Here is a 12,971-nt window from a genome sequence, read left to right as displayed (position 1 = left end):
AAGGCTGCCAAACTATGGGTTCTTCCCGTTAACTTTTCAATGTATGCATCTCCACACAAGATAATGTGGTCAGTTTTGTATTTGTGGCTTTGATTATAGAAGTAGAATGGCACTTATTCCAGAATGTAGTTCAGAATAACAGAGGGTGAGCACTCCAAGCAGGGTAGACCTGCTGGGTATCTCAAGTGGCTTACGCCACTAGGTTCACACCTCTCCATAGTCAGATAAAGCAAATTCTGACCTCTAAGTGAGCTCACTGATGCTGCAATTGCATACATACTTGTTCCCAATGAAACATGGAAAGGATTAGGTTGAACTGGTGTTCAATCTAATGCAAGTGCATAACCTTGACTAGATTGAAACTGAACATTTAACCATTTTCTGTGCTCTGCCCCACCTTTACCACATTTGCATATGGAAGTGCAAGAGGATCAAAGGTACATTTCAGCATAATGTGTGGAAACGGTCTAAGGCTGCAATCAGATATGTGGAAGTGGTCTAAGACAGGGGTCAGCAACCTTTTTCAGTCTTGGGCCAGTCCACCATCCCTCAGACCATGTGGTGGGCCGGACTATATTTGTGTGTGTGTGTGTGTGTGAATGAACGAATTCCTATGCTCCACAAATAACCCAGAGATGCATTTTAAATAAAAGCACACATTCTACTCATGTAAAAACGCTGATTCCCGGACCATCCTCAGGCTGGATTGAGAAGGGGATTGGGCTGCATCTGGCCCCCGGGCCTTAAGTTGCCTACCCCTGGTCTAAGACAAAGCATGCTTACCAGGGAGTAAATCCCATTCACCTCAGTGAGATTTACTCCTGAGCCCAAGATTGTTCTGTATAAGTCTATGGCTAGCTGTAACAGTACAGAACAATCCTGCCTTTAGTGGCTGTTTCACTACTGGGCAGGCAGGAGTTATCCCTTTGATTCTTCACTCAAAAGTCATGCCTGCCAAACAGACTCCCAAGAACAAAAACAAGAGCAAGGCCAAGGCCTAAAACCTTAGGCCTTCTCAGAATGTCTTCAACTTTACAAGAAGCTGCTAGCCCTTGCACTTGTTTTTTGTTCTTGGGAGTCTGTTGCTCTTGGCGAGAGTGAAGAATGGAAAGGTGAACTTGCAACGGAAAAACTCCCAAGTGCCTATAGGACTGCTACTCTGTAAATCCTTCTCAGACCGCTGGCATTTCACATTTGAGGGTGAAGCAGAGGGCTTGCTTTTGTGGAGATCAGAGGGAGATGAGTTCAGCTTACATACTGATGGAGAGGCACAGCAAAACACACATCTCTGAGCCTCAGCCACAGCATCAGCTGCAATAGGCACACAAACTCACCCACCCAGACCGGGCCCCAGTCCTTTAAGCCTAAATGGATGAGCAATCGGTCCCTTCGATTTTCTGTGATAGGGGAGAAGCCTCCAAGTAGAGCGGATCTTCGTCTCATCGAAATCCACCCCCAGAACAATTTTAGACCTGCTTACTCCTAATGACTTTCGTGGAGCTTCCTTTCAATTAATCTCCCCAAGCCAGGATGCGCAGGCAACCCTTACTCCTGAAGTTCTGGCGCTTTCCTACCCCCGGGGCTCCATTGTCTGCGCCTAAGTTCAGGAGGGAAGGTTGAACCCACCCCTTTCCAGCCACCCAACTCCCCGCTCCTCGAACCACTGGCTCTGCCTCAACTGTCAGGATAAAGTGCCTCTGGGCATCTGCAGAGCGCGCTGGCCTTGCCCTCGGCGCATTTCACGGCCATCCAAACCCCGAGCAGGGCCGAGGAAACTTCCCCAGCTACGAGGATGCCCGGCCGGCCATTTCTGCCGTCGGGGGTGGTGGTGGGGTTTCTCCAGTCCAGCGCTTACCTCTCCCCCAGCTGGCCGTTGCGCAGACCCTCTCACTCCATGGCGGCGGCAGGAGGTCGACCCCCGCGCTCTGCAACCGGCCGCCTCCGCGCCTACTAGCACTGCCTCCCGGAATCAAGCGCTCATTCCGGGCGGGCGAAGAAGCGAAGTAGTGGCCTCTCCGCGTGCGCGGTGGATGCTCGCTCGCTCGCTCTCTCGCTCGGGCAGGCGGGTCGCGGGACGGACGGAAGACCACGGGGCCGCGCGGAGCGGCAGAAGGGCTTTTGCAGGCGCCTCGGCTCCGCCAGAGGGAGGAGACCGCAACGTCAGCGGAGAAGGGGGAAAGGGGCGAGGAGCCCCTTAGTCCCACCTCCCGCTCGGATCCCTTTCTCTGCTGCTGCTGCTGCAGTTGCTGCTCTTCTTTTGCAGTTGAGGCGTCGCCCCCGCGCGCCTCGAACTCCTTTGAAGTTGTTTTCCCGCCAAAAGAGCAAGCGCCCGGGCAGGCTTCTCTGGGTGACTGAGGCTGTGCAGCGCCTCATTTAGTCAGCCCCTGAGGGGACGGCTGGATTTGTCCCCCTCCTCACCCCGCGCTGTCTTGCAGAGAGGAAAAAAGCTTCCTCCGAACAAGCACCTCCCCTCCCTTTGGTAGCTGGGGATTTTAACACTTCTACAGGCCTATAAGATAACTTTTTTAAAAGTGCGCGCTCAACACACAGCTCAGTTTGCGTCCAAGTCCCCAGACTTTCCTGCATAAGCACAGGCTTTTCTGAATGTTTGAGGACCTCCCTCCTCCCCCCATTTCTTTCCTCGCCTTCTGTTCAGAAAAGCGCCCCTCAGAAGTCAACAACAACCTTCCCCTGAGAGTAAATAGGATTGCCATCCTCCTCAGGGGCGCTGTAATTCAGGTGGAACCAGGGGGGAGATGGAGCATTCTGACTTCACAGGACAAGATGGTATCTCTCCCTCCATTTACTACGCAGAAGCAGGTCAAACTGGCAGCTGACTCTTACTTCAATGCTGGCAAATGGTGTCCTCTGCTACTTGAGGGGAGAAGTCTACCTTAGGAAAGGCTATCTGGCTGCACACACAGCTCCACACTCTCAACACCACCTTGTCACAACTGACATCCATCTGCCCAGTAGTAGAGCCAATGATTCACCCCTACGGCCAAGCTAGTTGGGTGGCAAGTCTTTGCCCCACATGTGTCACTTCCTCCCCACCCAAATGTGGTAAATGGGAAGGGGTCGGTGGCTGGGAAGCATCCATTTCCACGGCCAACATTTGGCCCAAAGCCTTCCTGTTGCTGACATGTCCTTGCAAGGTATATATACCATGGATGTTCCCCACCTTCAAGCCGTATGAGCAGCTCTGCAACAAAGAATGCTTACAAGCTGATCCTATGCGTGTTTATGCAGAATCATGCCCCGCTAACTTTAGCTTACTAATTTGTTTCATGCTCATCGACACCAGTAGGCAACTGGTGCTGCGAGATCTAGGTTTCATGCTCAAATTTCGAAGTGGAAGCATTTTAGCAGCATAGATTAGCTGTGTGGAAATACGGTACTTTGCGTAGACCAGGGAGGACCCAGTGCGGGTTGCTTGCTCCGGGTCCCATACATACCTAGTTTTTGTATGCTTTTGTATGCTTTTAAAATATATATGCATAGCTTGGGTTCCATGATCACTGTAGATGGTGACAGCAGTCATGAAATTAAAAGACGCCTGCTTCTTGGGAGAAAGGCAATGACAAACCTAGACAGCATCTTAAAAAGCAGCGACATCACCTTGCCTACAAAGGTCCGTATAGTTAAAGTATGGTTTTCCCAGTAGTGTATATATGGATGTGAGAGCTGGACCATAAAGAAGGCTGATCACCGAATAATTGATGCTTTTGAATTATGGTGCTGGAGGAGACTCTTGAGAGTCCCATGGACTGCAAGAAGATCAAACCTATCCATTCTGAAGGAAATCAGTCCTGAGTGCTCACTGGAAGGACAGATCCTGAAGCTGAGGCTCCAATACTTTGGCCACCTCATGAGAAGAGAAGACTCCCTGGAAAAGACCCTGATGTTGGGAAAGATTGAGGGCACAAGGAGAAGGGGACGACAGAGGATGAGATGGTTGGACAGTGTTCTTGAAGCTACGAACATAAGTCTAACCAAATTGCAGGAGGCAGTGGAAGACAGGAGTGCCTGGCGTGCTCTGGTCCATGGGGTCACGAAGAGTCAGACACGACTAAACGACTAAACAACAATGCATAGCTTAAAAAAAACCCCAAAACCATGTCAAAGACAGCTAAGTGAAAGCGCTAAGTCCAGAGGTAGTACCAGATGCTGGGCAGAAATAACAGGAGAAAGGATATTAACCTCCAACAGGTCCTGATGAAAAGACGGACATGGGTGGGGAAAGAATAAAATGAATTTGGGCTGTGTTTTCCTCTTCCCTCTTTGCCTCCTCTGCCATGACCATATTTCAATATAGAAAGTTGAGTATAGATTAAACAAATGAATAAAGAATGTGTCATTAGAGACGCAAAAACAAAAAAACAAAAACAGTGCTGGTTCCTCAGTAGTAGTATCTTTGCAGTTTCTTATTCTAGCCTATTTCTGTCTTAAGTGTTAAAACAAGTTTGGATAGGAAAACAAACTGGGAGCCAGTGTAGCTGTTTGAACCACAGTCTTATCAACTCATTTAGACCGCTAAGCAGCCTAATTCATTTTGACTTAAGTGAAGTTTCTGGACAGTCTTGGAAATCATCTGCTCTAACCTCCTGCACGGTTCAATAAAGCCATTGCAATTTGGGATGACAGAGTCCCTCATTATAATTGGGGGGGGGGGAATCACTCACAATCAGAAGAAATGTGATTATTATTATCAGTATAAAAAAGAAACTCCAAGAGCTAGAACAGAAGGGGGGGGGCTTTAACACTTTCAAGAGAACCAGGATACTGCTAAGTCTTATAGAAGAGAGTTAGCTTGTGTATAGGATTGCACCCCCCCCAAAATCCCGTGTCCATTATACTATTATTCTATTATAGATTACTAAATATTAGCTACTAAGGCAGAAGACACCTGGAAAAGACTACAAAGCTGAACTGAGGAATACAAAGTGACTTGGCTAGGGAAACAGTCTAGAATAGGTATAGCTAGTTGTTTATTTTTTGCACTTATGCATATCTAACTGTAAAATTAGCTTTTCTCTACCCTATTTTCTCAAACTGCTTTATTACTAAACCCAAAGTAAAAGCATTGTTTGTTTTTTAGGGGTGGGGATGGGAAATGGTCTGAGGTCTTGTTCTTCACCTCAGGCCTAGATGTTAAACCACTTTATACAGTACGGAGTGTAGGATGGGCTGGTTAGTCCACAAGGTTAAAGGGATGCTTAGCAGAGCAAGCCAGAGAAAAATAAAGATACCCACACAGTAGTAGCTGTGAAATTAAGGAGGAGGAGGAGTTGGTTTGGCCTGTTTGCTTGCCTCCCTTCTCTCTCATGGTGCAGCCTATATGCTGTCAGACCTAGTAATATTTTATGCTTAAGATAGACAGGGACAAAACAACAGGAAAATTAAAGAAAAATAATAAAGTGAAAGGCATGGCATGGCATTTTAGGAAAGGATTAGTTTAGACCGGGATAAGAAAAGGTTTAGGTCAAAAGAGCAAAACCAAACCACCAGCTGCACAAACTCTTTTAAGCATTGCTGCTGCTTAGATAATAAGCTTGCAAAGATCAGCAAAAAAAAAATGCTGAACAGCTTCTGATATCTTGTAATATCTCTCCCTAAAAGCATTGTGGTTTTAAAGTCTTTCTTTTATTAGATAATATGGTAGGCAGCCAGTAAAAGACATTTTTTCTCTAAGAGCACCCAACTAAACTTAGAGGTCTGGGCACCTGGAGAAGGGCCTCCAGTGTAGATCACTGTACATGAGGTTGTCCTACTTTATCCTGCACAGAAGCATTCTAGGATAGCTTTCAGTGAGCTATTTTTGCAAAGCTACCCAGGGAATTTAACATATTGAAAGTGTATTTAATGAAGATGCTCTTAGAAACATGTAGATATTTTAATACAAATTTTAGATGTAGATATTAATTGGTAAGTATGTTCATGTGGAGAAAGATGGAGTTTCAGAAATCAGAGCGTCAGGCTATTTAGGGATTTAAAGGCTGATACCTTGCACCTAGAATTGAGCCTGGAACAAGATGGTGTCCAGCAGAGCTCTTTTGAGACTCGCATGACATAACGTAGTCTTGTTGCTGTTTCTGAACCAGCTGAAGCTTCCAGATAATCACCAGGGGCTGCCCCAAATACAACATGTTTCAGTAATCCAGCCTGGATGTCACTAGAGCATATCTAAATATTTTCCTTTCATTTGTTGCCTATAAAATCATCACCTCAATTTATAGAGCTGTAAATGCAAGTAAATTGCCTTATACTTTTCAGTCTTCTTTCTCTCTCTGTGTGTGTGATTCAAGCTCACAGTTGCATTGTGGCCTAAAACTCCCAAGTCCTGCCTACTTTTCACCGACTCATACTCTCATTATTCCCTGCAGCTTAGTTTATTCTGCCTTGCTGTAGATCCGAAAGAGTGTTAAGTGCAAGGAAAGCCCTTGGCAAGTTTTCCTTGAGGCCTCTTCTTGTGAAATTTAACCCACTGTTTTACATTTCCCTCTGGGTTCTTTTTATTTTTTGTCTCTCTCTCTTCCCCCCCCCCTTCCCGCTCTGTCTCGACAAAGTCTAACGAAGCCCGAGGCCAACAGTCAGTCAGATGGAGCGAAATATCACAGCACATTTTACAGTCAGGAGTAAACTGCCACATCAGCAGGCTCAGTAACGGAGGAAGGTGAAAACAGTTAAGGAGTTCTGGCAAAAGATCCAACCCCATTCTGAAAGAATAACGTTTCAACAGCTGGCCTGTGATAGTCTGGATAAAAGTGTGTACTTAAGCATTGTTTCCTCTGAGATTCTCATTCTATGGTACTAAATAGGAAAAACGTTCTAAGGCAACTTCCTGCTATCTCACATTCAGTCTTTTTATACTCCTTTCATTTTGGCTGCTAGGTATTGGAAAGCTGAGAGATGCTGGCAGGACAGAGCGGACAATTCGTAAAGCTGGCTCTCCCACTTAACCTTCCTATCCTATCCTCCCAAAGCAACTGTGACCTACAGACCCTGAGAAAGAGGTAAGGAATATCAGTTTAAACCTCTTTCCAGCTTGGAACTGGCATCACAAGACGGGAAGCAAACTGCAGGAGAAGCACCATTTACCTGTTTGAAGCACACCCTATCACTTATCTTAAATCAAGCCCTATCTCATAACCTGGACCTCAGCCCTATCATCTCAAATCTAACTCTCTCCTTCAGAAACTGCTCCTTTTATTCTTCTCTCCAAAGTGCTGTTCCTCCCCACTCTGTGGCTAGCTGACTCTGTAGCCGACCAGAGAGAGGCTCCAGGGGGACTCCATCACCAGACTCTGGTTGGGCTCTGCTGTCCGTCACCATGGGCATTGCAATTAAAATGGTGTGTGAGCACTACCTCATGTGATTGATTATGCCCCATTATTTTATTCAAGTTGGCATCCCTGGCAGCCAGGAAGGTTTGCATGGGGGAGGTGCCCCCAAACCTTTGCAGACACAAACAGAACAGAAAGTGGGATCGGCTGCCCCAATAGATAGCATCATGAGCACAATAAACAGGATGTCTGGAGGGGCCCTAAGGGTTTTTCTAGGATTTCAGAAAGACAACTCTGGGGTGTGACATAGAACTCTTGGCAACAATGTTTTGAAATCTGTTGATGGTCCAGAGGGGCAGGAAAGTTTTAAAAAGTAGTACAGTATCTACCAGCACTTCACTGACACAATGAGATTACATTTCCTGTGGCAGCTGCACACTAGTTTGAAAGAGCCCCCCATCAAAACGGCATGCTAGCAACTTCTGTTAAAACACAGATATACACATGGTGTGGCTCCTCACAGAGCTTTGTTTATATACACATCTTCTGAAATAACATAACTCACTTTGGTCCCTGATCTGTTTGGCAGTCAAAAGGCTGAAGTGTCTTGAAAGAGAAGAGACTCAGTATAATTAGGGGCTCTTATTTAACTTCAGATATATCACTGTAAGATCTCCTTTTGTCTGGGGTCTGCAGTTGCTTGCTTCTTCTTTGAATTCAACATATACTGAATAACCTCAGGAAGAAGAATAAATTAATTGTCTCGGATATATATATATTTAAATTAACAGCATACTCAAAAGTAGGGATAAGTGAATATGTCAATTTCAGTTTTCTATGTTTCTCATGTTTCCAGTCTTAAATTCTGTTCTGCACATTTCCACTTCAGTTTGCAGTTTTTAAAAAGCCCTCACACATATTCCTTAGAATTTTAGTGTGGATCTCTCCTCGTATACACAATTTGGTATGCAACTTTCCCCGATACACACATTTCCTCCCCAGCAATTTTTAATAATATAATGAGTTTAAATGAGAACTGACTTGAATTTATCCCCTCTCCCTGCTCAGAAGTAAATCCCACTGAGTTCAATAGGACTTACTCCGAGGGAGGTGGGTACAGGATTGAAGTCTTAATAATGGAAGTTGTTCTTCAAACAGCAGACAAAATTGGCAGAGTATACTTTGAGCCAGGCATCCCCAAACTTCGGCCCTCCAGATGTTTTGGACTACAATTCCCATCATCCCTGACCACTGGTCCTCTTAGCTAGGGATCATGGGAGTTGTAGGCCAAAACATCTGGAGGGCCGCAGTTTGGGGATGCCTGCTTTGAGCTGTTCAAGTCTGGCCTTGACATATTTTGTTGTAGACAAAACTTTTGCCTTGATAACTTTTGCCTTGATAATTGCACAGCCTGAATATTTAATATACATATATACAGATAAACAAATTCAGATAGATTCAAGACATCTAAATGTTTCTGTGAAAACAACCCCTTTTCTTTTCCCCTAACAGACCAAGGAGTCTTTTTTTTCTTATTTTCCCCAAACCATTAATTCTGAAGAGTGCAAGGCTGACTAGCTTAAAACAGCTTGAAAGCATGAGATAATCTATTATAGCACCATTGTGGGCTTTTATATCCCATTTGTGCCGTGGTCATTTTGGGTGTTCTACTCTTTCATTTGACCAGGCAACCTAAACCATGGAAATGTTTAGAAGTGGTTAGCCTGGTTTTCATCTTGCCAGCAACATGTAATATGTGGAATTCACTTGTCGGGAGACCTACGCTTGAACTTGGACCGGAAAAAGCAGGAAGACCTTCAGCATGATTCTGTTGAAAATGCTTTTGTTCTAGTGCTGACAGAGCTTCAGATGATTGTCTCTGTGCATAATAACATCTGTTCAGCTTTTTGAAAGTCTCAGAACCACCCCGGTAGTCTTGAACTGGAGCATTTGTTAAAGAAATGCTATGAGGCACCCCTAATATCCTGACCAGATTTCCATGTAACTTGTACCACTTTATAGGCATACTATAAGCAGACTTTTTTCAGTACTTAGGACAGCTTGCTTAGGAACTGGTATATTTTAACCATTGTATTGTTGTTGTTTAGTCGTTTAGTCGTGTCCGACTCTTCGTGACCCCATGGACCATAGCACGCCAGGCACTCCTGTCTTGCACTGCCTCCCGCAGTTTGGTCAAACTCATGTTCGTAGCTTCGAGAACACTGTCCAACCATCTTGTCCTCTGTCGTCCCCTTCTCCTAGTGCCCTCAATCTTTCCCAACATCAGGGTCTTTTCCAAGGATTCTTCTCTTCTCATGAGGTGGCTAAAGTATTGGAGCCTCAGCTTCACGATCTGTCCTTCCAGGGAGCACTCAAGGCTGATTTCCTTCAGAATGGATAGGTTTGATCTTCTAGCAGTCCATGGGACTCTCAAGAGTCTCCTCCAGCACCATAATTCAAAAGCATAAATTCTTCGGCGATCAGCCTTCTTTATGGTCCAGCTCTCACTTCCATACATCACTACTGGGAAAACCATAGCTTTAACTATACGGACATTTGTCGGCAAGGTGATGTCTCTGCTTTTTAAGATGCTGTCTAGGTTTGTCATTGCTTTTCTCCCAAGAAGCAGGTGTCTTTTAATTTCGTGACTGCTGTCACCATCTGCAGTGATCAAGGAGCCCAAGAAAGTAAAATCTCTCACTGCCTCCATTTCTCCCCCTTCTATTTGCCAGGAGGTGATGGGACCAGTGGCCATGATCTTGGTTTTTTTGATGTTGAGCTTCAGACCATATTTTGCGCTCTCCTCTTTCACCCTCATTAAAAGGTTCTTTAATTCCTCCTCGCTTTCTGCCATCAAGGTTGTGTCATCTGCATATCTGAGGTTGTTGATATTTCTTCCAGCAATCTTAATTCCGGCTTGGAATTCATCTAGTCCAGCCTTTCGCATGATGAATTCTGCATAGAAGTTAAATAAGCAGGGAGACAATATACAACCTTGTCGTTCTCCTTTCCCAATTTTGAACCAATCAGTTGTTCCATATCCACTTCTAACTGTAGCTTCTTGTCCCACATAGAGATTTCTCAGCAGACAGATGAGGTGATCAGGCACTCCCATTTCTTTAAGAACTTGCCATAGTTTGCTGTGGTCAACACAGTCAAAGGCTTTTGCATAGTCAATGAAGCAGAAGTAGACATTTTTCTGGAACTCTCTAGCTTTCTCCATAATCCAGCGCATGTTTGCTATTTGGTCTCTGGTTCCTCTGCCCTTTCGAAATCCAGCTTGCACTTCTGGGAGTTCTCGGTCCACATACTGCCTAAGCCTGCCTTGTAGAATTTTAAGCATAACCTTGCTAGCATGTGAAATGAGCGCAATTGTGCGGTAGTTGGAGCATTCTTTGGCACTGCCCTTCTTTGGAATTGGGATGTAGACTGATCTTCTCCAATCCATTGTATAACAGCAAAGTTTTGAATTACAAGGAGAAAACCAGAGGCTGTTGGACTTCTGGGAGTTAATTTTTCTTTTCCTATTCCGTTTTTAATAATTTTGTTTTATTATTGTATACTCTCTTCTCCATAAGTAGCACACAAAACAGAATCCTACATTGAAATGGATTTTTCTGTCTTACCTCTGTGGCCCCTTAAGACCTGACATCTGCATTCTGGTGTTCCACTGACTCACAAGAGCAATTTATTACCAGCAAGTAAATGGCTCAAAGGTTGAGTAATTTATAATGGAAGACTTCATCTCTGAATTTCTTGGTCATGTGATGGTAGTTCAGGTCTTATTTCAATTATTCAAACAGGTGTCCCCATGACACTTTGCTGCAATTAGAAGGCTACCTAAGAGCTAAGAGACAGCAGAATAATGATGTGCAAATTCTTTCTGGTTCTGTACCCAGGGAAGATATTAGGCTATAAATTTACTTATATTTTACTGACTCAGGAGAGCCTAATGTGCCATATTTTTTTCTACACCAAATCTATTCAAGAGTAAGCCCTTTTTTGTCTGATGTGATAAGCAGTAGGTTGATGTGCCAGCTTTAGACTAATTTTCATGACTTGAAAGTATGCTGAAGGGTGAGTTGAGATAATAATAATAATAATAATAATAATAATAATAATAATAATAATAATAATACCCCACCCTTCCCAGTCAAGACCAGGCTCAGGGCGGCTAACAAAAAGAATATAAAAGCAAGTATAAAAGAAAATTAAAAATGCAGATTAAATACAATGTTAAAATTCAATTTTAAAATTAGGAATCTACAAGTGCAACCTCATTTAAATATCTGTAGGATAAAGCCTATGGGGAGGGTAACACCGGGGTCAGACTGAGTCAGTCCAAAGGCCAAGCGGAACAGCTCTGTCTTGCAGGCCCTACGAAAAGATGACAACTCCCGCTGGGCCCTAGTCTCCTGAGAGAGAGTGTTCCACCAGGTCGGGGCTAGTACTGAGAAGGCCCTGGTCCTGGTCGAGGCCAGTCTAACCACCTTGTGACTCAGGATCTCCAGTATGTTATTATTTGTGGACCTTAATGTCCTCTGCGGGGCATACCAGGAGAGGCGGTCCCATAGGTACGAGGGTCCTAAGCCGCATAAGGCTTTAAAGGTCAAAACCAGCACCTTAAACCTGACCCTGTACTCCACCGGGAGCCAGTGCAGCTGGTAAAGCACTGGATGAATGTGATCCTGCGGTGAGGACCCTGTAAGTATGTGGGCTGAAGGACAAACTACACATGATGCAGCAGACCCCTGTCTGGATCTCTTCATATTTTGGGCCTTTCCTAAAATAAGATTGTGTGTGCGCGCGCACACGCGCACACAGGGATCAGGCCTGCAACATGGAGAGAGAAGAGTTTTATACTATGCTAGCCTCCTAATGCAAATCCCTCCTACCCAGAGCTTTTAGTTATGGATGGGAAACACACAAGCAGTCTCTGAAGCAGGAGGTTCTCAAAAAAAAATGTATGTCCCCATACCACATCGTCCATCCAAACTGGAACACCTGAGGCTTTTCTTTAGAAAAAAGACATCAGGATATCTGATTACTGATCTCACACGTCATACCTTATCTTTGGAAGCTGCTGCATTTTCTCCTGGCAGTGCTGCTATACCTTTAACAGGGATGCTACAAACAGGTGCAGACCTCCCTATCACATCATTTCCACATTACCAACGAGATGCATGTGTTTAATTTTCAGTTCCACATATGGAGCAAACAACAAAAATGTGACAAAACTAATTTCATTTGTTGTGCAACCTAACTCTCTTGCCAAAGGCAAGGTGGTTCTTTTAAAATGAGATTCATAAGCAATACAAAATACACAAGTAAGTGAGAAGAGTAAAGATTTTATTCTAAAACAGCAAGCAACGTATACATACCAAGCAAGCACTTCCACATGCCACTTGGAAGCCCTCAAGAAGCAGCAAAGCGACTTCCCCAGGTAACCTCAGTTTGCACAGCCCTGCAGCCAATCAGTCCGTGCATGAGTTTTAAAGAAACTCTGCCCAAACCTATTTTATAGATAGCCTGTTAGGCCTTCAAAACTGGTTACGTGCAGATCATCCATTAGCCACCCCCTCCCAATGCCTCACTTTCTCAAATAAGGTACCCAGCATTATCCTCTACAACTGATGAGGCACCTCTTCCCAACGTTCTCACAACATCTAAGACTGTTCTCACAACATC

The 12,971-nt window shown here is 44.6% G+C and overlaps 1 protein-coding gene across 3 annotated transcripts in view; it reads right to left on the bottom strand.

Annotated features, from left to right (window-relative positions):
• Nucleotides 1-2,347, bottom strand: part of DSE (dermatan sulfate epimerase) — a 29,318-nt gene extending 26,971 nt beyond the window's left edge. Inside the window, exon 1 of one of the 3 annotated variants that reach the window (XM_035109124.3) lies at nt 1,856-2,347. The gene's annotated coding sequence lies outside the window, so the exon portion shown is untranslated. The remainder of the gene's footprint in view (nt 1-1,855) is intronic. The other 2 variants (XM_035109123.3, XM_035109127.2) reach the window with 2 other exon arrangements.
• Nucleotides 2,348-12,971: the final 10,624 nt, after the last annotated feature.

Source organism: Zootoca vivipara, chromosome 3 (assembly GCF_965207765.1).
Source record: "Zootoca vivipara chromosome 3, rZooViv2.hap1.1, whole genome shotgun sequence".
NCBI classification, from domain to species: domain Eukaryota; kingdom Metazoa; phylum Chordata; class Lepidosauria; order Squamata; family Lacertidae; genus Zootoca; species Zootoca vivipara.
The sequence above is the reverse complement of the archived record's forward strand: the minus strand, read 5'-3'. Positions and strand labels throughout refer to the sequence as shown.